General features: G+C 44.7%; 1 long non-coding RNA gene across 1 annotated transcript in view; it reads right to left on the bottom strand.

The window, feature by feature from the left end:
• Positions 1–9,989: 9,989 nt before the first annotated feature.
• The window catches only part of LOC310767632, a 28,459-nt gene continuing 23,548 nt past the window's right edge, over positions 9,990–14,900 (bottom strand). The window contains exon 3 of the long non-coding RNA XR_014550988.1: positions 9,990–10,245. This is a non-coding gene — a long non-coding RNA (uncharacterized lncRNA). The remainder of the gene's footprint in view (positions 10,246–14,900) is intronic.

The following is a 14,900-nucleotide window of genomic DNA, read 5'->3' as shown; positions in this document are numbered from 1 at the left end:
CCATTCTGAATAATCTGGTGTCAGCCACTTCACAGTCTTGACTGAAAATTATTTATGAACAAGTTAAATGGCACCAGTACCTCCCAATACAGATCCTAGGAGAACAGTAATTTTCACTTCTTTCCTTTGTGACAACTGCCAATTTCCTTTTAACCTCTATTTCTAGTTTAACTGGTTTATCCATAAGGGCACCCTGGAGAGCTTTGATCCTCTTCAGCTTCATTTCAATTAATATTCTCTCTCTCTCTCTCTCTCTCAACACAAGTTTTATCTTTCGGATTCAAATGTTGTGAGCCTGATGGGTTTTCTGGGCAAGCTTCCACTTACAGATATGTTGCATTTGACAGCACTGTGATCACTGTTCCAAGTTTGGTTGGACAAGAACTTGAACCAAATCCTGGGCATCATCCAGGATTAAGTCCTGATAACACCACCCCATATCTTCCTGTATAGAGCAGGAAGATCTGAAGGGGGCTTTTAAGTATATTCATCTTAAAAGTTTCCCCTAGGTTAGAAAGCCTGCTTCCATGTGGTTCCACATCACAAAGAGACTTGTAAGTGTGTTTAGCCAAGTGCTTGGGGGCTTCTGTTGCCAGCATTTAAATGCCTATACACTGCATTCCTCTCCAAGCGTATTTTGTGTGTGAATTGTCTCCTGCAGTGCTTTGGTCAGTCATGTTCTTCTACATGCTCAATGCCCAGTTAGATGACCATTTACAACCTGTTTTTCAGTAAGCAGAACTTTATCGACTGTGCTAACTCTGGACTGGGTTTTTTGCTGCTGCATCACACTGTGGACTCCTGTTAAGCTTGTGGTCCACTAAGACCCCCAGGTTATGCAAAAGGGGTTTGTATAACCCTTTCCATAAGCCATCTAAGCTAAGGGTTCAACACCACTTGTGATAATGAATTCTCCATGTTAATTATTTCTTACCCCCAAATTTGTCCACTTCATAGTTCCCCTCTGACTCCAGGACATTTTTAATAACTTTGAAAATACCCATCTGAAATACAATTACAGCCCTCCATTGCAAAACTCCCTTTAGGCTCTGCTTCTTGGGTTTACCTGGTTGTAGAGCTGTTAGCGGAACTGTCTGCTGCTGCTACTATAGAGTTTCTTTAGCAACTTTAGTCAGGGTCTTTTGTCATGAGCTTATTACAAATCCAGTAATACAATAACCCCACCATACATTTAGTGACACCGAATAACCAATTATGAAAAGGTAAGATTAGGCTTCCCTTTGCAGAAGCCACCCTGGCTCACGCCTTGAACACCTGAAACCACGAAGCTTTCAAAGGAGATGGGCATGAAATCCCCAGCTCCAACATCCCCAGGGGTCGGGGCGCTTCTTCAAGCCTTTCAACATTCATTATGGAGGTTTGAAGAGGGATTTCCGTTGAGCACATTTAGAAATCTCCTTGCCTTTGGAAAACGTGCTGTATCAGGGTTAAACGTTTCAAGCAAATGGCCCTAGAAGCAAGCAACTGGGCATGTTCATCCAGTTCAGAAACCTCTTGCGGACCTTTGTGCCAAATGGGTGATGGTCTGAAGAGAAGTCCACACACACCTGGGGAGTTTGGGGGCAGGCCTTGGGTGCTCACCCCTGCCCTGTCCACATTTTATGGCCTTGCACATTGAGATTAATACCTAAATAAGGCTACTGTTCTCCACCGATCTTATCTAGGACAGGAGTTAGGATGATGAGGCTGTAACTCCCTAAATACTTTTTTAAAAAAGTGCTACATTGGCTATCTTCCAGGCTTCTGGTAAGAAGACTGGTTTTAGTGACAACATACATATTGTAGCTATTTGTTCAGCAATTTCATATTTGAGTTAGGAACTCTCTGGTGAATGCCATCTGGCCCTGTATTTTTTTTATATAAAAAACCCCCTTCACCCTTTGACACCCTCAACTTGATATGATTCTTCAGTTGCACCACCAGATGTGAGTATCTCTCTAGCATTTTCCACAGAGCAGGCGAATGCAAGGAATACGTCTGACTTCTTTGTAGATGCCTGTTTTCCACCAGTGCTACTTTTACACCTTTAACATTAATGTTCTCAGTGCCTATTGAGTTGGTTTCGTGCTTCTGGTGCAATTAAAAAGGTTTTTTTATAATTCATTTTTATATCTGTAGATAGAGTTAGATATAGATTTATAAATAGTCGTATGGTCTTCCTTTTTTTCTTGGCCAGCTTGATTATAAATAAATATTTATTTTTGCAAAAAAAAATAGTTCTCTTCATTTTCTCTTGGCCAAGAAAAATGTGCACTTTTAAAGGTTAATTCTTGTGCTGTGCTATATAGCTTCGTTTGACTCTGTTATTTAACCACACTGGCATTCTTTTGAACTTGTTCCTGCTGCTTCTATTCTGTAGTATACATTTTGTTTGGGCCACTCTTGCAGCTGTGAGTCGCTTTCCTGGGAGTGAGACCCACCAAACTTAATGAAATTTACTTTGTTCCGAATAATGTATAGAACTACCCATTGTAACCCTATCTTTTACTTTCTTGTTTACCAGTTGCCTAAATGTTGAAGGTTGTTGTTGTTGTTTAAATACATAGGTACGGTTGTGGTGGATTCTATGAGAAATTTCCCATTCATAGAACTGTTGAATGTAGAGTTGTGTGGCTACTGTTCTCAAGGGGACTGGCAATGTCAATCCTGTGCCAGTTCTGCTGTTGTTTGTCTTGAACATAGAATTGCAGAATTGGGACCCCAAGAGTCATCTAGGCCAACCCCCTGCAATGCAGGAATCTCAACCAAAGCATCTATGACAAATGGATTAACTGCTTCAAAGCATCTTACTTGACTGTAATTTGGGGCTCAGGAAGGAAATCTGTTTGTAGTAACAGTTTCTATGAATATTTCATTCTGCACTATATTTATGGGACTGGTGTGGGGATTGAAACCCTCACATCTAGTAGTAGCAATTGCTGCTGCTGTTTCCACTGCATTTTGTAATATCAAATAATCTGATAAGGTTGCCAAGAAGCTCAGCAATGCAACTGTATAAGTATCCCCCTAACTGCTAGGCTCTAGCACCTTGACTCCAAATTGCCAAGCAGAGGGTGGAGATAACCATGCAAGGATTGATCACTGAAGAACACTCCCTAGCTATGCATACCATCTCTGAGATGGAAATGCTACCTGTTCTCCAACCTAATCAAGTCACCCCAGGCATATCCTAAGTTCACCTAACTACTTAAGGCATCATTAAAGGCAGCCTAAAAATATTTCAAATAAACAGATAAAGCCACTTTTCATTCCATCACAAAATCCTTAAAACTGAAAATCTCATTGGAGGAGAAGGCCAGTCAGTCCCTTTGCTCCTTGGCTCTTGCAAGAATTTGAGTGGCTGTGAACACCAACCTCCAAACGCACAAATAGCAACCTGTGTTTCTAAGAGAGAGAGAAACAGGCTTCGGGTACTGGGGGAGTGGAGTGATGGTGGTGGTTCCTGCCCCAGAGTGCTCTCATCATTTATTTAGGGCCTAAACTGCTTTGTCCTCTCATCATTGCCAGCATAGACCACCTTTCTTCCAATAAAATGAATAACCATCTTGCATTCTGGATCCAGTCTTGTCTGACTCCAAGGCAGCTGAGAGGAGATATGATTGTTGTTGTTGTTGTTGTTTAGTCATTCAGTCATGTCCGACTCTTCATGACCCCATGGACCAGAGCATGCCAGCCACTCCTGTCTTCCACTGCCTGCCGCAGTTTGGTCAAACTCATGTTGGTAGCTTCGAGAACACTGTCCAACCATCTCGTCCTCTGTCATCCCCTTCTCCTTGCGCCCTCCATCTTTCCCAACATCAGGGTCTTTTCCAGGGAGTCTTCTCTTCTCATGATGTGGCCAGAGTATTGGAGCCTCAGCTTCATGATCTGTCCTTCCAGTGAGCATTCAGGGCTGATTTCCTTAACAATGGATAGGTTTTATCTTCTTGCAGTCCATGGAGATATGATAGCCATCTTCAAATGAGACACGGAAAATGGTCACACCCAACCCAATGGATTCAGGTTACAACAAAAGAGATTCTGACTAAACTTCAGGAAGAACAGCAAGAGGTGTTTGACAGTGGAATGGAATCCTTTGGGAGGTGTTGGACTCTCCTTCATTGGAGGTTTTTAAGCAGAGGTTGGATGGCCATCTGTCGTGGATGCTTTAGCTGAGATTCCTGCATTACAGGGGTTGGACTAGATGACCCTTGGGTCTCTTCCAGCTCTATGATTCTATTAAGCAGCAAGAGGCAGAGTGTGGCTTCGTGGCTCAGCTCTATGGCCAAGGGCAACCTTTTACTCACCATGTCTTCTCCTCTTGGTTTTTTTACCACGGGTTGTTGCAGGCACAAATCTGAAAGTGGTTTTTGAGGGAGATCCTGGTGGCAAAGCTGAGAGCATCTATGTCTCTTGGCAGGAACCCAATGCTTCCTTGGGCTTGACTTTGCTGGCCCTTTTGTTTTTCTTCACACAAACAGGTTTTCATCCGCCTGCACAGCTGCTACCTCCAGATGTTGTGGAGTGAAGAAAGCTGGTACATTGCCTGCAGCTGCTGCAGGTCTTGCTCTAATAGTCTGACTGCAACTTATCACGGGCATTGCTCCAGAATGCCCATTGGTTTGAAGGCGTTCATCCCACAATCCTAGATGACCAGGAGATCCCAGTCATTTATGCCATCAATGAAATCCACTTCAGGAGAAAGAAGCCAATAGGATAAGAGGTGACAGTGAAAGGTGATTTAAATGAGTATTTTGAGGAATTTAAATGGTTGAGAACAGTACTGCAGCATTTGGAGCACTGCAGAATCTTGGAGATAGATTCTGAGATGTGGAACTGGTCATTTCATATAGCAATTCATAGAAATCAACATCCTCCAGAATTCCTGCTTCTAAATGCTCCTATTAAGAACCCACAAATAATGAAGGCGGTTTGGTTTGATGGCTTCCCAACTTCCCAGATTTTCTGGCTAGGAAGATGCCCACATCCTTTTCTCATTCCTCACTAGTATTGTCCCATTGGCATTCTGCCATTGTCCCCTGAGTATTGTTCCTGAGCCCTGTGAAGGAGGAGAGCAGGCTGCCAAAGGAGGAAGAGGGTGCACATGACCCGCCCACTGAAGGCATGGAAAGGTGAAGTCTTCCTGCAATGATATATGAGCAGTGAAGGAGCTAACTGCTGGCTCAGACCTTTGCTTCTGCAGTGTTTTGCAAAGAGATTATGGGAAAAGCTCTATTGATGGGGAAGAGGACGAAGACAGCACACCAAGTCTCTGCTGACACCCACTTGGGCCTGAGAGCCACTGTCTAATCACTGCTTTCTGAGCATCCAAATAACTCATCTAGGGAGACAGTCTATTGGGAGGGAGATTCAGAAGCTAAGAGCTTGTCTTCCAGACAGGATCTCACTAAAAATTGTCAGCGCATCCTCCCAAGACCTTCTGATACTGAAGTCCCCAAAGCGTTCATATCTGATAACTGCAGTGACTGCACCCCCTGATGCTGATCCTTCACCTTGTCCCAAGGTGAACAGGTGCAAAGGAAGTCTACAGAGCTGAGGCACACAGAGCAGCTGCGCTTGGCAAGGATCCCTCTACAAAGAAGGGCTGTTCTCCTAGGGGTTTGGTGGCATCTTTAGCAAGATGCAAAAGACTGTTCTTGGGACAGGGCAGGGGGCAGTCAAGCTCATGTGGTTCAGACACCTTGCACCCAGGATCTTGCCTATTCAATCCACTTTTTTCCCATTAGCAACAGGCCTTTTGGGGTATTATAGTGCATGCCGGACTCATCTGTATGAAGAGTTGCATGACCACAGCCACCTGCTCCCGGCAGCCATTTTTGTTCAGCACCACAGAACTAGAACAAGGATGCAAGCTGCAAACTAGTAACCGTCCCACAACCATGAAGTCCAAATTCAGCAGGATAGAGTCCCTGCCCCATTTCCTTAGCTCAAGGGGTGTGGGTAGAGTTCTACCTCAGTCTGGCTCGGTAGCTCTGTGGCTGAGGCAAAACTCTGAAAGGCAGTCTGGGTAGAAGCATCACAGGCAGAAACATCACTTTTAAATGGTGCTGAGATTAACATTCAGGAGCAAGTAATAAATCCATGCAAATGGCATCTGTTCTGTGCACACAAGCACACCTCGCACAGCGCAGATCGAAGCTCAGGTCCCTCGGGAGCCCCTGGGATATGAGTGTGCAGCAGCTTGCTGCAACCACGTCAGCTCTTTGCAGCGGCTGCTCATATCGAGCTAACAAGCTCCCAGCTGAACATGCCTAGCAAACACATGAGGCTGGAACTGGCTTCCTTCCCTGCCCCAGCAATGCCCCTTCTGCCTTATCCCGGAGAACTACAAAAAGAGGTGAGGGAAAAGGGAAGGGGGACATCTGTGGAGTCTGGATATGTAAGAGCAGGAAGGAAAGGGGTTGCGGAAACACTTGAATCTTTGCAGAATCTGTGCTTGGAGACTTTGATTAGTGTGTTCCCATATCTGCCTGCATTAAGATAGCCCGGCTTCCTCCTACCACATGGCCTGAAAGGGCCAGCTGTGTAGCTGAGGCCAATGAATACAGCTGAGGATTGCTAGAGAGCACCATTCCGCTCCATTCTGTGTGTTCCCTTATGGGCTCTTTGACTCACATTCCACATTTTCTCTGGGAAAGTGAGCTTGATAAAATCTAACAAAGTAAAGCCAAATTTGCAGAGTGCTGCTCCACATCAGAGAGCGTGTGTTGGGGACGCCTTCTCCCTTTTGGTTTCCCCACCCCTGCAACTGGCACAGAACTGCTACTCAAGAAGCTGTTATGTGTTTATGCGCACTCAGCTGCACATGCGCAACGCCTGCCTCAAACGTTCACACCATCTCAAAGCACAAAGTGAATGCCGCTTAAATATTCTCGTCTGATTGAAGCTGATTTGAGGGGGGAAATCATAAATGGTCAAGAAACTGCAGGATAGATGTGGACTGTTGTTAACACCACACGACTGCAGCTTCAAAAACAGCACTGAATGTGGAGTGAGCACTAACATGAACATGCTCATAAAGTTGGAGGGGACCATGTAAGCTGAACCCTCTGCTCAGTGCAGAAATCCAAAAGTTAGAGGATGCCCAACAGATGACAGTCCAACCTCTTGCTCACAGACATTCAGCAAGAGAGAGCCCAGTGCCACCTCTCTAGGTAATTGGTTCCAGCTGCTCCTACTTCTCCTAATGTTCAGCCAAACTGTGCCCTCCTCTACTTTCTGGAGCAATTCCAGCCAGTTGGGGAATATGCACAGAAGGAGCAGGCAGAAGGTAGATCTGTTGTTAATCTCTGAGTGAATTGCAACAGTCTCTAGCCATGCCACACCCTGGGCATCTTGCAAAGCCTGGCATATTCAGCATTTGTGTATGGGAGCAAGATGTACTGCAATCCACAACAAGATGCTTCCTTCCTTGGCAAATTGTCAATTGTCAAGAGGGGGAATTCCTGACATTTCATTCCTGTTTGCATATCCTCCTCCCCTATTGAAGATCATTGAAAGAAGTTCCCCCACACTGCCTCTGCTTTCCATCCAGACTCCGCATGGCAGGCCCAAAAGCTTTCTCTGGGAAGCCAAGGAACAGCCCAGGAAGGGGACTGAATACCACTATTATTGAGTACAAATAGCAAAGAACCTGGTTTGAAACAGCAATGGATTAAAAGGATCTGTTCCTTCACAGTGAGAAAGTGGAGGTGCTGGTATTGTGCTAGTGAGTTTATGACAAGTTCAGTGCCAATGTCTAACAAGCTTTCTGAGCCAAGACAACTAAGGACTTTCTGAAAGAACTGCACTCCAGGAGGTTAGGCGAGGGGTGGAGGAATCCCTTTTATGTGAATGCCAAGCAATAACCCTTAGTAACATGTGAGCATCTCACCAGAAAACAGCCCTTGCAACCCAGAAAAGGCTGCTGGTAAATCACGCCACTTTTCAAAAGTCATTTCCTGTGTGTCCTCTTCCTAGCACAGACCTTTTCAACTGAGGGCCCCTGAAATGACTGACTACCCCTCCAAAATATTGGCACATTTTCCAGATCCAAAAGACCAGCCCACCTGAGGGCACAGAAGCCAACCCCTAGAGGCCGAAGGGTCTTCGCCCCCCTAAAATATTTGAGGGGGCCGCCCACCAAAGTTGATGGGCAATGCCATTCAAATGGTTTGTGTGCACCACATCATGTGATCGATTATGCAGGGGGGGCTCCTTTTGATTCTATCTCTCAGGAATGCCTTTGGAACAAACTATAATCTATGGGAATTGATATGCAGCTTTTAAATTTGAGTTAGAATGAATGGGGGGCACCTATCTGACACTGTACCTGTTACAAAAGGAGTAAGACAAGGATGTCTACTTGCTCCCCATCTCTTCAATTTATTTATAAATGATGTAGTTGAATTTCTAAGAGGTGAGCACTATTTTCTGGTAAAAATCGGAAATCAGAAATATTCAGTCCTCCTTTGCACAGATGATGAAAATTGGCAAAAACAACGCTGCTGACATGGGTTGCCATACATCCAAATTTTCCTGTACATTTGGCCAATTTCCACCCAGACACTGCTTCCAACTACAGTATTCTGAATTTGTCTGGGAAATTCCGGACGTATGGCAACCCTAAGATCTGCCAATCAAACAAATTGTATGCTTTTTTATTCCATTGTATCCATCCCTGCCAAGATATCTGGTAGACTTGCCAAAATGAGGGAAGCCTTTACTCAGGCAAGACTAAATGTTCTTCCGTTAGCAGATCGGATGGGCCGATATAAAGGAGTTCCTAAGAAGGACAGAGTTTGCACGTGCAACTCTCTGTCTATAGAAGACATAACTCATGTATTCCTTGAGTGCCCTTTTTATAATGATCTTAGGAACAATTGCATCCATCCATTGTTAAGATTGCAGAAGAGAAGCAAAGACCTGTTTTTTGCTGTCCGTTGTGGAGAGGTATATATCCTTTTGAACATCCAGATTTCTTGCAAAGGCTTTACAAATTTGTGTAATAAAACTTAAAGGGGGAATGGGAAATGATTTATCCTGTAAAGGTGGAGGAGTAGAAATGTAAACCACTATTCATAGTTGTATTATTATTTTCATGTGTGTAATGGCTGTTCGCCAGGCACAATAAATTGAACTGACTGACTCCCCCCCCCCTTTAGACCTGCCAGATTTCAGAGGGATGAGGCAAAGACTCGTCACCTCCAGAGGGAATTACAAATGAGGTATATAGTCCATAAGCTCCCCTTTGATGTGCAGCTGATTTCAACAAATTGTTCTTCTTCAACTTGTAACTTTCGTGAAATATATAAACATTTAATAATAATGTTTTAAATGATAGCATTTATTAAATCAGGTTTCCTCAACCTCGGCCCTCCAGATGTTTTTGGCCTACAACTCCCATGATCCCTAGCTAGCAGGACCAGTGGTCAGGGATGCTGGGAACTGTAGTCTCAAAAACATCTGGAGGGCCGAGGTTGAGGAAGCCTGTATTAAATAATAGCATTTGAGAGGAAGCCTTATGCTGCCATCACTGGCAACTGAGCCCTGATGGGGCGTCTTCAGTCATGGTTCCCCGCGTGTGGAATGCCTTCCCTGCTGAGGCATGTCTGACTCATTTATGCTCAGGAAGGATTTTAAAACATTCCTGCTTACCCAGGCATTTGATGGCTGCAAGACGTGACAATCTTGGAATGATTAGCTGTGTGAAGATATGTGACTGTTTGGAAATGTCTTCAGGTTTCCAAATTCTTTTAATTGGTTTTTTTTTAATTGTATTCTTTGTGTTCCTGTTTGCAACTCTGGACTCCCTTGAGGCAAAGGCCAGGATAGAAATAATAATAATAAGAAGAATAAGAATAAGAATAAGAATAAGAATAAGAATAAGAAAAAATAATAATAGAAATAATAATAATAGAAATAATAATAATAGAAATAATAATGATAGAATAATAATAGATAATAGAAACCAGGCAGCCAGAAATATAAGGTACTTAAAGGGAACCAAAAGAAGCTATAAAGGGCACCAATCAATCATCCAGTTTTTCAAAACAGACAAGGAATCAAGGGAGCAGATGTGACAAGTTTGTGCCAGGTCCAGGGAAATGATGCTTGGGTACTGGCTGATCAGAGAGACTGCGAGGGGTGGGTGAATCAGTCTGTTTCTGTGTCACTTTCATACGCGTTGACTCATAGATCCGCTCCGTTCCATTGGTGCATTAATCTTCAATTTTTAAAAAAAATCTGCACAAAGAACAAGATTCAAATAGTATTTTAGCTGTGTACTTCAAAAGAAAAAGTACATTGCAAAATATATTTTCTTTTAAAATGAGCATTTTAATGCATTTTGATACTTCTTTGAGTCAGGAATTGCATTGCAACATTTGGGAAATGTGATAGCCAGTAGATAACTAGGGGTATGATCCTCTGCACCTGGGAATAAGTCCAGACAGTTGAAGCCATTGGAGCTCACTTCTGAGTGCAGGTGCACAATCACTTTTGATGCACACATCAGCCTGGGAGGCAAAGGCCAGACCGGTCCATATTGGGGTTCACAATTTCTCAAGCTTTGCTAGTGACTACAGTGGGACAGAAATTCATCATGCGAAAGGCTGGGCTGGATGAATCCCAAGCCGGAATTAAGATCACCGGAAGAAATATCAACAACCTCAGATATGCAGATGACACAACCTTGATGGCAGAAAGTGAGGAGGAATTAAGGAACCTTTTATTGAGGGTGAAAGAGGAGAGCGCAAAATATGGTCTGAAGCTCAACATCAAAAAAATGAAGATCATGGCCACTGGTCCCATCACCTCCTGGCAAATAGAAGGGGAAGAAATGGAGGCAATGAGAGATTTTACTTTTGGGGCTCCATGATCACTGCAGATGGTGACAGCAGTCACGAAATTAAAAGACGCCTGCTCCTTGGGAGAAAGGCGATGGCAAACCTAGACAGCATCTTAAAAAGCAGAGACATCACCTTGCCAACAAAGGTCCGTATAGTTAAAGCCATGGTTTTCCCAGTAGTGATGTATGGAACAGAGAGCTGGACCATAAAGGCTGATCGCCGAAGAATTGATGCTTTTGAATTATGGTGCTGGAGGAGACTCTTGAGAGTCCCATGGACTGCAAGAAGATCAAACGTGTCCATTCTTAAGGAGATCAGCCCTGAGTGCTCACTGGAAGGACAGATCATGAAGCTGAGGCTCCAATACTTTGGCCACCTCATGAGAAGAGAAGACTCCCTGGAAAAGATCCTGATGTTGGGAAAGATGGAGGGCACAAGGAGAAGGGGACGACAGAGGATGAGATGGTTGGACAGTGTTCTCGAAGCTACCAGCATGAGTTTGACCTAACTGCTGGAGGCAGTGGATGACAGGAGTGCCTGGCGTGCTCTGGTCCATGGGGTCATAAAGAGTTGGACATGACTAAACGACTAAACAACAACAGTGGGACAGAAAGAAGAGACGTCTGTATTGCAGGCAGTGATAGCTACACAATACTAACTCACAACTTCAATCCAACTAGGCTAGAAAACTGGCTGTGGAGTAAGTGGGAATGTGAACATCTGAAACAGCCGCCGTGCATGCGCAGATGACAGCTTCATGAATAGGATTCAGTGGGGCGGGGGAGTATCAGGGAAACCCCAAAAGGTCTTGCGCATTGAGCGAAGACATCCCTGCCCTCTCTTTGCTGTGAGCAATGCCATGCAAATGCAGCTTCAAATGCAGCACGGGGAAATGACCTTGCTGCTTTTTCAGCGGCTAATGTGAGCATCCCCAGAGGCTCGGCGACTCCAAGGCCAGGGTGGACAGTTCCAGGGCCAGGTTGGCAGGTAGCTGCTTGCAAATGAAGGCCTCCGTGCCATGTTCCGTGCGCCACAAGGCTTTATTTCCTGGTGACAAGGCAGGTCATACGCAGCGAGCAAGTCAGAGTTATGTATGCTTATTATGTGCCACGGAGAGGGAAGGGGTCCATGTGCACAGATGTTTAGCCAGCAGGGCACTGGCACTGCCACACCAGCTAATTAGACACCCTGCCAGTCCTTAATGAGAACAAACGAGGGGCCAGCCAGCATGGGGAAAAGCTAGAGTGTATAGACAACAGCCCGAGCTACTATTTAGCAAGCAATCAGAATGTAAGGCAGACAAAAGTTCCTTGTGGCACATGTTGAGCTGGGCAGGGAGCTGGCAATGATGACAGGATGAGCAAGGAGAGAAGAGTGAGCCTGGGATCAGCTTGTGGATCATTGTAATGTGTGGAGATAGTTTTCATTCAAGCCTTGGCATTAACCACGCTGAAATTTCTGCTCAGCTCCAGTAACTCAGGGCTCCGTCTCTCACTTCAATAAAATCCCATTTCCCTAATGTGTGCCCACATTCCCCAGCAAGCCTCAAAGGCTGACCCTCATCCAGTTTCTTTCCTGCTGGCTTTCCTGTCACTTCTTCTTCCACCCATAGACCTTTTCAAGCATGACTTGGACGGAGAAGCAGGAGTGGGGCTGGGCTTTGAGCCTCGTCCCTGACGCTGCGTTTCATTCCTCCAATGTTTCTCGGTTGAGTGCAGTAAAAGGTAGTATTTAGATAGTATTTGGGGTCTGAAGGGAAATGCAAGCTGCAGAACTGTGCCAGACAGGAAATTCCTGGGTTGCCTTATGCCAGTTATGGCCAAACTTGGCCCTCCAGCTGTTTTGGGACTACAGTTCCCATCATCCCTGACCACTGGTCCTGTTAGCTAGGGATGATGGGAGTTGTAGTCCCAAAACATCTGGAGGGCCAAGTATGGCCACGCCTGTCTTATGTAAAGCAGCATGGCCGGCAAGCTAAGTCCTGAGCCATTAAGGGCCACTGGCAGTGCAAAAGAACTGTCTTTCCCACCCCCATGTCCCACTCTGAGGAGTGGACAGAAGAACTGGTAGGTGATGGGGGAGGGAGCTTGATGTCACAGGAAATACTGTCCTTTTTGAAATCTAAAGGTGTTCTGGAAGCCTGAAGGAGGGAGGAGGCAGAACCATCTTGACGCTTGCTAGACTAGGCTGCCTTGAGAGACTGGGAGCCATGACTGAGCACTGCTTTGAACCTGAGCTCGCTGAAGCTATGAGAGGGGCAATGATCGGCGTTCTTGGGGCATAATGTTCTGCGCCACCTCCAATGGGGACTTCTAGGTGCATATGCTGGAAATGTAAAGACAACAAAGGTACATTTTTGCACATGTGGTGGACCTGTAAAAAAGCAAAGACTTCTGGGAATTGATATATAATGAATTTAAAAAAATGTTTCAGATTTCATTAAAAAACCAGAAGCCTTTTTGCTTGGAATAATGGGGAAAGAAATACCAAAAACTTTAAAGAAATTATTTATGTATGCTACAACAGCTGCTAGAATATTATGTGTCCAGAAGTGGAAAGAAGAATGTGTACCAACTAAGGAAGCCTGGATAATTAAGATGATAGACTATGCTGAAATGGCAAAACTTACTGTGAAGATCAGGCACCAAGATGAGAAGAAACTCGAGCAGATTGGATTAAATTTATTGATTATGTTAAAGAACACTGTAAATATGTTAAAACATTAGCAGGATTGGTGTAGCATTTATGAAGTATTTGGATATCTAAGTTAAAAATGACGAAATGAAAATTAAGTAGAAAAATTAATTATATGCAAGGGGATAAAGTAAAAACTTTTGGAAACTGGGGAAGGAGGAAGGGAGGGGGAAGTCAAACAAGAGAATTTGATATTTTGATGAATGGAAAATGTTGCTATTTTGAAAATATTGGAAAAATAAGAGAGATTGGGTCCTCCCATAATGAGGGCATGTGTTGCAGTGAGAACTGGCAACCAAACCCTGCATTGTGGGTGGGTCTATTGGATAACCACAACACCCAATTGGTAGGTCCCTTGATGCTGGGTTTAATCAGGCCAATGGGACGCAAGCTAAACGGATCAAGGGACCTATATATACCTATGCACATGACCCAGAGCGTCTTCTTTCAGTGCGTGCATCGGAACACCCGCCCACCTCTCCCTACTTTTAGGGCTTTGTGCTTGACCTTGCTATGCCATCATGTGTCGTCTGTCGTTGGGACAGGGGCACGGCAGGAATTTTCCCCACTTGCCTGATTGGCTGGTGTCATTTGGGTTTCACCTGCCATGTAGCAAATCGTCACAACTTGTAAGGTTGCAGATAGGCTCTGGTTCAGGTGATAGGGATGGGGGAACGCTCTCACCATCCCTATGTGAAGGGTATTCCATTAAAGGAATCCAGGGACTCAATGGTTTGGTCAACCCCTGTGAGGGGGTTGTGCCCATTCCGGAGTCCAGGGGGACGTTTGGGTGGCGGAGATAGCCTGTTCGTGGCTTTCTGCTTATCCAGGTGTTCGGCCCAGGCTGACCTATTCTGGTGCCCTGCGAAGGTGTAGGGAGCTAGTCGAACCAGAGCCTATGCAACCACTCACTTGCTGTAATCAATAAAGTTGTGGCCTCAATTCTTCCAAAAACCAAACCAAAATTTGAGTCTTGTCTGAATTTATTTAAGGGGGAGGTTTAAAGGTCTGAACACGCAGAGAGAGAGAGAGAGAGAGAGAGAGAGAGAGAGAGAGAGAGACTTCCAGGTGTAAATATGTGTTAATAAACCACATTTCTTAAAGACACTAACCTCTGCTGTGGCTTGATCTTCCCAACAGAAACATAACCCTGGCTGAGTGCCTGGAACCCCCTGGAATCTTTCTAATGCTCTGCAGACATTGAGGGTGGAACACAATCTTGGTAACAATAGATTGGTGTTTAAATTCCCCATTTAAGTGAATGAATTAAATTGGGGCAAGTGACATCACAGCATGTAGGTGGGCAGTATTGTTTGCGTGACAGAGTGACTGCACAGGAGACTGTGTGCAAGGATG

The sequence above is a fragment of the Podarcis filfolensis genome (genome assembly GCF_964270895.1).
Source record: "Podarcis filfolensis genome assembly, chromosome: 7".
Taxonomy (NCBI): domain Eukaryota; kingdom Metazoa; phylum Chordata; class Lepidosauria; order Squamata; family Lacertidae; genus Podarcis; species Podarcis filfolensis.
This window is presented reverse-complemented; position numbering and strand designations above follow the sequence as displayed.